Below are 12832 nucleotides of genomic sequence, written 5' to 3' on the forward strand. Positions count from 1 at the left end.
TCAAAACCCATAAAATGTATAACAGCAAGAGTGAACCCTAATATAAATTATGGACCTTAGTTAATAATGTATTAATATCAGCTCATCAAGTGTAACAAAGGTACCACACTAATGCAAGATGCTAAAAATAGGGGAAACTGTGTGTGAGGAGAGTGAGGGTATATGAGAACTCTGTACTTTCAGCTCAATTTCTCTATAAACCTAAATCTGCTCTAAAAAATAAAGTCTACTAATTTTTCAAAAATAAAGTGAAGGCCAGACTGACTTCTGGCATGACAGCATGAAGAGCTATGCTGACCTGCTCCCCAGTGAAACTGGTGAAAACCAAAAAAGAAGACAACCCTTTAAAGTAGCTGGAAATGGTCCTAAGGACGAACAACTAAAGAAACATCTATGAAAATTCAAAATTCGATAATTAAGGCACGTGTCTGCAGCCTGCTCCTCCCCTCCCCGACCCAGTTCAGCAGGCGGAGACCCCACCCAGACTACTGCCATCAAGAACACAGGGCTCCCTCTCCCCCCAGCACCTAGCATCCTGCCCCCAGCTGCCTGTTCCTGAGGCTAAGTTCCAGGTGGGTACGGTTAATGGGGGGTGGGAGGGGGTTCTCTTCTTCTGCCCAGCCCCCAAATCATGGAAGGGAGGCTTTATCTTGAGCACGGGTCCTGAACATCCTTGCTAGTCAGCATATTTAACACTGCACGAACACAACAGAAGAGGGAACTCTGAAAAGATAGAAAGCTATCTGGGGGCTGGCCCCGTGGGCGAGTGGTTAAGTTCGCGCAGTCCACTGCAGGCGGCCCGGTGTTTCGTTGGTTTGAATCCTGGGCACAGACATGGCACTGCTCATCAAACCACGCTGAGGCAGCGTCCCACGTGCCACAACTAGAAGGACCCACAACGAAGAATATACAACTATGTACCAGGGGGCTTTGGGGAGAAAAAGGAAAAAAATAAAACCTTTAAAAAAAAAAAAAGAAAGCTATCTGAACCAAGTTTCCTTCTAATAATTCCGGAAAACTAAATTCATGAAAAAATGAGCAAGAGAAAAGTATGAAGTGAAATACTATATAATGTTACTACAAGAAAAAAGAAAACGAAGAGCAAAAGAACATTCCTACAAAGAATAAAAGCATCCCAGGAAGACATGCTCAAAAGGCCAGATCAAAACTGTAATGTACTATTTCAAAACAAGCTTAAAAACACTACGGATATTATACAAGACGTGAAAGAACATCATAACTCAACATTTTTAAAATTCTGAAATGAGACAATTTAAGAATTAGAAATACAAGAAGAAATCATTTCAGAAGTGAACACTAAAGTAGAAGGAACATGAGAGCAAATGAACAAAATAAATACTGCTTCAAGAGAAATAGCAGGGGGCCGGCCCCGTGGCCAAGTGGTTAAGTTCGTGTCCTCCACTTTGGTGGCCCAGGGTTTCGCCAGTTCAGACCCTGGGCTCGGACAAGGCATCGCTCATCAAGCTATGCTGAGGCGGCATCCCACATAGTACAACCAGAAGGACCTATGACTAGAATATACAACTATGTACTGGGGGATTTGGGGAGAAGAAGAAGGAGAAAAAAAAGAGAAGATTGGCAACAGATGTTAGCACAGGTACTAGTCTTTAAAAAAAAAAAAGGAGAAGACTGGTAACAGATGTTAGCACAGGTACTGATCTTAAAAAAAAAAGAGAGAGAAATAGCATGTCTACTCATGTCCATCAGAATGGCTATAATTAACAAGAAAAGAAATAACCAGTGTTGGAGAGGATATGGAGAAAAGGGAACTCTTGAACACTGCTGGTGGGAGTGCAAACTGGCCACTATGGAAAACAGTATGAAGAGTCCTCTCAAAATTAAGAATAGGACTACCATACGATCCAGCTATTGCACTACTGGGTATTTATCCAGAGAAGGTGAAAACACGAATGCATAAAGATACATGCACCCCTATGTTCACTGCAGCATTATTCACAACAGCCAAGGCTTGGAAGCAACCTAGATGCCCATCAAGGGACAAATGGATAAAGATGTGGTACATATCACACAATGGAATACTACTCAGCCCTAAAAAAAGATGAAATCTTGCCATCTGTGACAACATGAATGGAAGTTGAGGGTACTATGCTAACCGAAATAAGTCAGAGGGAGAAAGTCAAATACCATATGACCTCATTCATAAATAGAAGATAAAAACAACAACAAACAAACACATGCAGACAGAGATTGGATTGGTGGTAACCAGAGGGGAAAAGGGGTAGGAGGAAGGCAAAGGGGGTGATTAGGCACATGTGTATGGTGTTGGATGGTAATTAGTCTTTGGGTGGTGAACATGATATAATCTACACAGAAATCAAAAATATATTGATGTACACCTGAAATTTATATAACGTTATAAACCAATGCTACCTCAATAAAAAGAGAGAGAGAGAGAGAAATAACAGGTATAAAAGGAAAACTAACAAAGACCAAAAATAAATGAAGAGAAAAACAGTTTGAGAGAAACTGACAATTGGTGACGATAGGCAAAGAAGATACAACATAAAGATAACTGAGTTTCTGGAGAGGAAAGACCAACCCCAGAACTAGAATAAATGTTAAAAACTTAAAGTGAACATGTGATTTAAAAGGAAAAGAAAATTATCTATATATTTTTTAAATAATTAATTTCCATCAGACTTTATGACAGCAACACTTTGTGCCAAAAGAAAATGAAGTCATAGATTTAAGATATTCAAGGGGAAAATGTGTGATCCGAGGATTTTCTTTTTTTTTTTTAATTTTATTTTTTTCCTTTTTCTCCCCAAAGCCCCCTGGTACATAGTTGTATATTCTTCGTTGTGGGTCCTTCTAGTTGTGGCACGTGGGACGCTGCCTCAGCGTGGTTTGATGAGCAGTGCCATGTCTGTGCCCAGGATTCAAACCAACGAAACACCGGGCTGCCTGCAGTGGACTGCGCGAACTTAACCACTCGGCCACGGGGCCAGCCCTGATCTGAGGATTTTCTATCCAGTAAAACTGACCTTCAAGTATATAGGGCACCAATTGTTACCAACATGCAAGAACTCAGCGAATCTTGTTCTCAGGAATTCTAAATAAAGAATGTACTAGAGAATGAGCTAGAGTGACTAGAAGACATCAACATAAGGAACTGATGATGAGTGAACTATAGTTACTTGTAGAACTAAGACTAAACAAGGGTTAAAAGGAAGAGACAATATTATATAATGGCTACATGATCTGATATAGATAGAGTACATTGTAAAAAAAAAGTGAGAGGAGACTGGAAATAGCATGTGTGAAAAATTTTTCTAATGTTTTCAATAATCATAACCAGTTGTGATAGCATTTTATAAATAGACTAGGGTATATGTAATGTGACATAAAACAAATTAAGTCTGGAATATTGCCTTTCTATTCTCCCCTTTGTCCTTGAAAATCGGACTCTTAATATGGAATAAAGGAGATACATATGTCATAAAGAAGTTGTTAAGGAAAAACCTTGTAGTTTAAATAGAAATAGTATGAACTCACAAGGTTTTTTATCTTAAATATATGTACCTCCTAGCTCTGATCACCGAAAAGGCTTGGAAACAATGGCCAACTCGATACCAATGAGCATTCCTAGTACCAAGATTGTGGTCTTGAAATCCCATTTCCTAGTAAAAGAAACCAAGGTTTCTTGAAGAAATAGCTGATTCCACGTCTAGGGGCAGGAAATGCATAAGATGAGCTCAAAACATCTTGACATACCCCTGGAGGAGTTCAGAACATACGACCTCAAAATAAAACTAAAGGAAAACTAACTGGTCACCTTCTGAGGATGACAGAGAACCAATTCATTACAATAAAAACTGGATAAAGGAAAGAATCAAAGATTTAGCCTGCCTTTCCTATATGAACTATACCAGAGTAACCAAATAGTAGCTAAAGGGAAGGCTGTCTTTATCAAATTATTCCAGCTAATATATGAAAACCAAATTATAATATCACTATCATGCAATCTCCAATGAAGTAATAGAGCTAGGCACTGAGCATCAATGGCTGCTACTAGTAAAAAAGACCCAAAACCGTACATTATGTACCTCCTGATAAATGAATATAACACTATCTACAGCCTTGCCAAAGGGATTAAATCCTAGTCTGATAAAGCCTCGGATCCAGTTGTAAACGTGCAGGAATTACAGAGGATAGAGGAGCATGTCAAACTGTACTACAACAATGGTAATAAGCAAAATCCAAGCTGTGGAAAACTCTACAAATCAACCTAATGTCCTGCAACAGACACATTATAAGGAAAATAAAGGGACTGAAGGGAAGCATATAGATCAAGAGACTCAAAAGGCAGATCAATTTTTTTTTTTAAATGGACAAGACTAAACTAAGGGGGCTAAGATAGGGTCCTGGTAAAAGTACTCCCGGCATGATGGCCCACAAGATGCGTAAGGATGTGGAGAAGAGAAGGCAAAGGGGTCAATGGACCAGAAGTTCCTATTAAAGTTAGAGAAAGGATGTCGTAGTAGCCAACCCCCAAAATGTAAACCCCAGATTCCCTGGGATTTGGGGAAGGAGGATAATTGGGGAGGCGATCAATTTGTATTTAGACAGATCTGGGCTGAGACCTGGATCTGCTTTATTAGCTTTGTGACCTTGGGCAAATTATTGACCCTGAGACAATTTCCTCATTTATAAATGAGTACAACATTTATCTCACAGGGCTTTTCAGAGGATTAAGGGAGATAACGGATGGAAAAGGCCAAAGAAATTGCCTAGGACATAAGTCATAATTTTTTTCCTCCTAGAGGTAAAACTCAGCATTTATTTGGAGCCCACTCAGGTTCAAAATTAAAAGTTTTCTTCATTAATTACAGTCATACGTTGCTTAACAACGGGAATATGTTCTTAGAGATGCGTTGCTAGGCGATTTCATCGTCGTGCAAATATCACAGAGTACACTCACACAAACCTAGATAGTACAGTCTACTCCACACCTGGGCTATATAGCACTAACTTTATGGGACCACCTATGTTTGTGCTGTCCGTGGTTGACTGAAACATCGTTACGCAGCGCGTGACTGTACATAGAGCTTTTCAGTCTCCGAAAATGTTACCTAATCACATGAATGTGACTAAATGATGTGACAAATTATATGACTAAGTGAATGTGACATGATCTGATAAATACGACATGTGAACTTTTTGAAAGGAAAGCCATACTCATAAATTTTCCTTGTATTTATAGCCAATCTACTGACCCAATGAAATACTTAGTGGGGCAATAAATGGAAATTAGAATTTAAAAATACTGAGGATAATGCTCTATTTCTTAGGCTGGAGGGTAGGCACACTTGGGTTTATCAATATTCTTTAAACTACTTATGTTCATTGGTATACAATGTTTCACAATATTTTTAAACTGAAAAATCAGCTTTCAGTCACTACTGCTTTCTCCTAAGAACTGAGAGTTCATTCTGATTGCATCAAAGAACTGGCAAACTTTTAAAAATAAAAGGCCCGTTACTATTATCATTAAAAATAAACAAACGTATATTGTCACATGTATTCCATTGTATACCACATTTTGTTTATCTATTCATCCACTCATGCGCATTTGCGTTGTTTCCACCTTTTGGCTATTGGGAGCAGGACTACAAGTTTTTGTTCAAACACCTAAATTCTTTCGGGCAAATACGTAGGAATAGAATTACTGGGCCATATTGTAATTCTATGTTTAATGTATTGAGGACCACTAAACTGTTTTCCACTGCAGCCACACCATTATGAACCTTTAGTAACTTATCAGGGTTCCAATTTCTCTACATCCTCACCAACACTTGTTTTCTGTTTTTCGGAGTTTTTAAAGATGGCTGTCCTAGTGGGTGTGAAATGGTGTCTCCCCGTGGTTTGGATTTGCATTTCTCTGATGACGAATGATGTTGAGCGTCTTTTTAAGTGCCTTTTGTTTCGGAGAAATGTCTGTTCAAGTCCTTTGCCTATTTTCTAATTGAGTTGTCTTTTTTGTTGTTGAGTTGTAAGAATTCTTTGAATATTGCAGATACTAGACCCTTATCTGATATGTGATTTTCAAATATTTTTTCCCCTTCTGTGGGTTATCTTTCCACTCTCTTGACAGTGTCCTTTGATGCACACAATTTTTGTGTGTGTGTGTGAGGAAGATTGTTGCTGAGCTAACATCTACATCTATGCCAATCTTCCTTTATTTTGTATGTATCCCGGGACGCTGCCACAGCATGGCTTGATGAGTGGTGTGTAGGGCCACACCTGGGATCTGAACTGGCAAACCCTGGACTGCTGAAGCAGAACATGCAAATTTAACCATTATGCCATGGGGCTGGCCCAAAAAGTTTTAAATTTGGATGAAGTCCAATTTATCTTTTGTTTCTTGCTTGTGCTTTTGGTGTCAAATCTGGAATCCACTGTCAAATCCAAGGTCATGCAGATTTATCTGTTTTCTTCTAAGAGTTTTATGGTTTTGCTCTTATATTTAGGTCTTTGATCCATTTTGAGTTAACTTCTGTATTTGTATGAGGTAAGGATCCAACTTTTGTTCTTTTACATGTGGATATTCTGGTGTCCCAGCACCATTTGTTCAAGAGATTATTCGTTCCCCATTGAATAGTCTCGGCATTCTTGTACAAAATCAATTGCCCATGAATGTAGGGGTTTATTTCTGGACTCTCAATTCTATCCCACTGATCTATACTTTTAGTCTTATGCCAGTAGCACAGAGTCTTGATTACAGAAGCTTTGTAGTAAGGTTTTTTTGTTTTTGGGGGTTTTTTTTGGTGAGGAAAATTGGCTCTGAGCTAACGTCTGTGGCCAATCTTCCTCTTTTTGCTTGAGGAAGACTGCCCCTGAGCTAACATGGGTGCCAATCTTCTTCTGCTTTATATGTGGGACGCTACAGAGCATGGCTTGATGAATGGTGTATAGGTCTATGCCCAGGCTCCTAACCTGTGAACCCCAGGCCATGAAAGTGGAAAAAGCATGAACTTAACCACTATGCCACCAGGCTGGCCCCTTAGCAAGTTTTGAAATCAGAAGTGTGCATCCTCCAACTTTGTTCTTTTTCATGATTGTTTTGGCTATTTAGGGTCCCTTGGAATTCCACATGAATTTTAAGACCAGTTTTTCCATTTCTGCAAAAAACAGCTCTTGGGATTTTCACAGACTTTACAATAAATTTGTAGATCACGTTGGAGAGTATTGCCATTGCAACAATATTAAGTGGAAGATGACCTGACTTAATTTTAACATCAAAATTATGAGTGCCATTATCAATTTTATTAGGGAAAATGCTATTTTCCTAATTATATACAGTTGAGGGTAGTACATCTGAATGGAATTTCCCCTTAAACTCATCTAGCAAAATTAATAGAACTACATCACACAAAAGGTTGCAGTGGTAGACAGAAACACAGCATAACCTAGAATGAGTTCTGTACACTTTGACGCATAAAACTTATTTCTCCTCCTGATTTCAACAATTTTGATGCAGCGTAGGAAACAGGATTATACAACAGTAAATACAAGTTTATACGACCAAAGAACTGAAAGGACTGACAACTCTTCCTTTATTCAATGTGCCCTCTCCCCAGCCCCTGCCAAGTTAAATGAGAGGAGCTGGGCAAGTTCTGGTTTTGTGATTTATAACCAAACCACAGACCTGGGACAAGGGCCTTTCATTTCTTCCAGAGAACTGTTTAAAACATTAACTCAGTGCAAGATGCCAAGTTTCCAAAAAGGAAATATTCCAGGAGGGTAAGGAAGTGATAATCATAGCATTTTCAAACTTTGCCTGTTTCCCCTGGACCCAAAAATGATCTATTCCTGTGGGCTTGGAAAACAGAGCCTCTACTTGGAATGACACTCCTTACATCGTGTCTTAATTTTTCCACACACTTCTATGTCCATATCCTCTTTTTCATTTTTGTTTTGTTTGTTTTTTTGAGGAAGATTAGCCCTAACAGTAAGATTAGCCGTAACAGCAGCCAATCCTCCTCTTTTTTGCTGAGGAAGACTCGCCCTGAGCTAACATCTGTGTCCATCTTCCTCTACTTTATACATGGGACACCTGCCACAGCATGGCTTGCCAAGCAGTGCCATGTCCACATCAGGATCTGGACCGGGGATCCCCGGGCCACCGAAGTGGAACATGTGAACTTAACCACTGTGCCCCTGGGCCGGCTCCATATTTTCTTTTTAATAAACCTTGTAACCTTTATCAAACATAAGACAATCCTGACCTTTTAATATATTAAATATTCCTTCATGTCCCTGAGTTGAGTGTTTGGCAGTGCAGCTCTGTCACAAATGCTGGCAAGGAACATGCAGTATTCCCATCAAAATAACATGGGCCTAATAAATATTGTTTCTGGACATTGTTGTACAGAGTTCATTGACCTCCCCGCCTTCCAAGGACACTGGGCCTGGGCCCTGCACAAAATAATGTGTCTGGGGTCAAAGATGGCCACTTCAGCCCTGACTCTAAGGCACAAGTTACAAAGAATATGTCCTGCGTCATGTTCCTTGTCTAGGCTGGCCACCCCGACGGGCACCTGACAGGACTTTAGAAACATCCCATCCGTGGGAACAAGAAGAAATAACTCAAAGTATCCAAATGTCTGAAACCATGAGTCAGAACCTAGAGAAAGCTTAGGATAAAAGGGAGTCACAGGCATAGAACAAGTGGAAGTCTCACTGAGGAAAGGACGCTTTGCCTCAGACCCAGACAATCTGCACTCCCACCCACCGTACATACTATTAGGACTTGCCCAGCTGATTGTGGTGTGGATGTTGTAAGTACCAATTTGTTGTCCTTCGTCCCTGTTCTTGTTCTGTTTCACTCTATCAATAAACTTTGATTGCTTAAACAACCAAGTAGCCTTGGCGGTACCTGTCATTCCTTGCCCTTTGCGGCTATGGGCAACAACTGTTCCTCAGCTTAGCCACATTGGGTGACTCTTGCCTAATTCCAGTGGAAGAGTGTGAGCCTCAGAGGTTCTGCTGGAGAGAAGTCACAAGAGGGTCCAGGTCAAGGGGGCCCCCATGGTTCACCTTGGGCCAAAGAGAAAGCTGTCCCAGAGCTTTGCTCCTGGAAGGGAGGAATCATGTCTAACTCTAAATCCCAATCAGCCCTCACCCAGGTTTTGGCATCTCTTTCACACCCAGCCTGCAGGATTCGCTCAGTAGGTGTGGCTTAAATGTAGTGACCATCAGTCTCCAATCTAGAGACCATCAAAATCACCCATGAAACTTTCAAAAGACACAGGTTGGAAACCCTGCCCAAAAGTTATTCAGCATGTGTAAGAGTGGTGTCCAAGTACTTTAGTTTAAAATATTCCACAGGTAATTCAGTTGAGAATCTAGGGTTTAAGAAACATCCCCTTCTTGGGGCTGGCCCCGTGGCCAAGTGGTTAAGTTTGCGCGCTCCGCTGCAGGCGGCCCAGTGTTTCGTTGGTTCGAATCCTGGGCGCGGACATGGCACTGCTCATCAAACCACGCTGAGGCAGCGTCCCACATGCCACAACTAGAAGAACCCACAACGAAGAATATACAACTATGTACCGGGGGGCTTTGGGGAGAAAAAGGAAAAAATAAAATCTTTAAAAAAAAAAAAAAAAAGAAACATCCCCTTCTTTAAACTACACTCAACTAACTCATTTTGCTTAAACAAATAATATGGCCAGATTTTTTTTTAGTTGGGTTGGGGGGGTGGGAAGGGCTTCTTCTCTGAGCCTCTAAGAGAATTAAGTCCAAAATTGGGCTGGGGCCCTTCATTTTCAATCGGACTGGATAAAAATAAGCACCACCTTCACAACCGTCCTTCTCAGGCACAGTATATACCTGTGCCTTCACAGTTCACATACCTTCACAATCATGCACCATGTCCCTGTGCATTAATCATGGGGGCTTTTCCCTGTATTTTATGATGTTTTGACATCTTAAAAAGCCTGCTAGTGGGTAGAGACTGCCCTTCCCAGGGCTAGCTAATTCCTAAAGATAGTAATCAATTTACGTGGGAGCAGACTCTCATACACAAAGCAATCAACTCCTTTATCTCACTTTCACAGACCAAGTCAACACTGCCGCTGCCCTAAATAATTCCAGGGTCAGGTATCAGGCAACTAGAGACCACCCCAGAGCCCAAAGCCCACGAGAATTATTCAAACTAGCCAGTCATAAACTGTTTACCTTGCCCTGCCTTGCCTTTCTCAGGAAACAAAGGCTCTGAGCCAGGCTTTCCCCTCGCTCCTGCTTCTGCCTCTGGACCAAAACCTTCCGCGTGTGGCGTGGCATGCCCTTTTCTCTCCGGAAATGTAACAAATTCTTCTTTCAATTGCCTCTTTCAAAAGGCCTCTCCTTGATGTCACCCAGTTACCTCTATAAATTAAAATCCTGCCAGGACAAATGAGGTACCTCAGCCCACCCCTGCATCTGTGCAGCCTACCACTGTGCTGTCTACTTAACTAATCCAATTGGCAACCATATTACAAACTAACTTAGGTTTCCAAAACCAGAGAGCCAGTGCCACCTTCTAACTCCATAGCGGAAAAAGCTCTTGGAAGTTCTATTAGCGTTTGAATCCCAGCACTCAGAACTAAGTGTAGTATGACCCAGGAATGACACTCCTAGGTATATAATCCAAGAGAACGAAAAACACAAAACTTGTACATGAATGTTCACAGCACCATTATTTATAACAGCCAAAAGGCAGAAACAGCTCCAATGTCCATCACCTGAGAAGGGGATAAACAAAACGTGGTATAGCCATACAAAGGAATATTATTCAGCTATTATGTAAAGAAATGAAGAATTGATTCACGCTACAACATGGATGAACTTTAAAAACATTACGCTAAATAAAAGCCAGACAGAAAAGGCCACATATTGTATGATACTGTTTACATACAATGTACAGAATAGACAAATCCATAGAAACAGAAAGATTAGCTATTGCCAGGGGATAGAGTAAGGGGGATTGGGGAATGACTGCTAATGGGTACACGGATTTCTATCGGGGGATATAAAATGCTCTGGAATTAGTGATGATGGTTGCAAAACCTTGTGGCTGTACTAAAAACCATCGAATTGTACACTTTAAAAGGGTGAATTTTATATGTGTATTATATCTTTAAAAAACTATATGTACTATCTTCCCTCCAAACTTACTCCTCCTGTGTTCATTATCTCAGTGCTTGGGACCACATTCTACTCAGCTACTCAGGCCAGAAACCTACAAATTGAAACAAATAATTAGGTCACGACCATTCAAACACCCTAACATCTCTCCACTCCAACTCCCAATTCAGGCCCCCCGTCACTTCTCACCTAGATTATAGCAGCCTCCTAATGGGCCTCCTGGCCACCAGTCTTGCCTTTCCAGGTCAATTTTTACACTGCTACTAGAACCTCCTTTAAAAACAAAATCTTCAAATGTTCCCAATGATCCCCAGGTTGAAGTTCCAACCCTTAAAACTGTTACTAAGCAAGGCTTCGCCACCTGATGGGCACAGAAGCTGACACAGTGGCACACCTGCTTTTGAGAAACAAAAGGCTTTAAACATGGTGGACCAGCAAGGAGACAGGAGGCCAAGCTCTCAAATGTCTCTCTCTCTCCCAGGCTGGGGTAGAGTTTAAGGGATTAGGGAGGGCCTGCTGGTATGCAAGGAGGGGCAGGATGAGTTTGATTGGCAGGTCAAAATTTTCTCTTCTGCGCATGCTCGCTGCCCCTGAAAAATAGCTTTAACATTTTGTTGTTCATCGGGGCCACCCAGTCCCATAGTGGTTAAGGTCAGGCGCTCTGCTTCAGCTCCCGGGGGTTCACGCATTGGGATCCTGGGTATGACCTAGCACTGCTCTCAAGTCACGCTGTGGCTGCATCCCACGTACAAAACAGAGGAAGACTGGCGCAGATGTTAGCTCATGGACAATCTTCCTCAGCAGAAGAAAAATAAATCTGTTGTTAAGATGGGATCAGTTATGGGAGGTTACTGGGAACACTACAGTAAACAATGGTAAAGCTGTTATGCAGATTTGTCTTGGCCTTCTCCACTGATAGGAGTTTCAAGAGATGTAGAGTCGCCATCCTCCACCTGGCAGAGACAGGGAGACATCCTTACAAACGGAGATTTCTCTTATAAAGGCAAATTTCCCTTAGAAAAGGGTAACTTCTACCAGGTTTTCAGAGCTTTTCCTGTGTTTTCTGTTTCTTAATAATTGTCAGCTCAAAATAGCCCTTATGCCAAAGAGGCATATTTGGGGGTGACAAATTCTGTTCCTGGTCCCGAGTCCCTCAAGTTCCAGCCCGGAGGGGAACCTCTCCAGCTTCACTCTTCCCTCAATCCCCCAACAACGTGCACCAGCCAGGCCGGAGAGCGGGGGATCAGCTCAGCCTCGGCCGGCGCTGGATGACCCTTCCCCACGCAGATACCGCCCCCCGACCTCCAGGCCTCAACCTTTCGCTGCCATCTCCGGGAGGGAAGCTCTGCCGGCCCCGTCGGGCCGCATCTGGTGCGTCCCCAAACCCCCTCCCTCCGTTTACTCCTCAGCTCCTCAGGCAGGTGTGCTCCGAGGGGGCCGCCATGCAACCTGCGAGCATTAACTGTATGAGCCGTGGTGGACCCAAACTTCATCTTAAAACTGCGGCGGTGCCCTGAACTCACCCTGACTATCCTCCAACACTTAGACTGTACCCAGGCGCAGCGCGCAGCCGCAGCCACAGGCACAACTCAGACCCGCAGTCACACCGGCCTGCGGCGCGGCGCCCCGCCTCGCCCCTTCCGGAAACGCTCCCCACCGCGAGTCC

The 12832-nt window shown here is 42.2% G+C and overlaps 1 long non-coding RNA gene across 1 annotated transcript; it reads right to left on the reverse strand.

Annotated features, from left to right (window-relative positions):
- Window positions 1–945: 945 nt before the first annotated feature.
- Window positions 946–12829, reverse strand: LOC123276787 (uncharacterized). The gene is made up of 3 exons (XR_006513314.2): window positions 12690–12829; window positions 11356–12119; window positions 946–11260 (listed from the first exon to the last, which is right to left on the reverse strand). It is a non-coding gene; the product is annotated as an uncharacterized lncRNA (long non-coding RNA).
- Between the last annotated feature and the right edge of the window lie 3 nt (window positions 12830–12832).

This window comes from Equus asinus, chromosome 14 (assembly GCF_041296235.1).
Source record: "Equus asinus isolate D_3611 breed Donkey chromosome 14, EquAss-T2T_v2, whole genome shotgun sequence".
NCBI classification, from domain to species: Eukaryota; Metazoa; Chordata; class Mammalia; order Perissodactyla; family Equidae; genus Equus; species Equus asinus.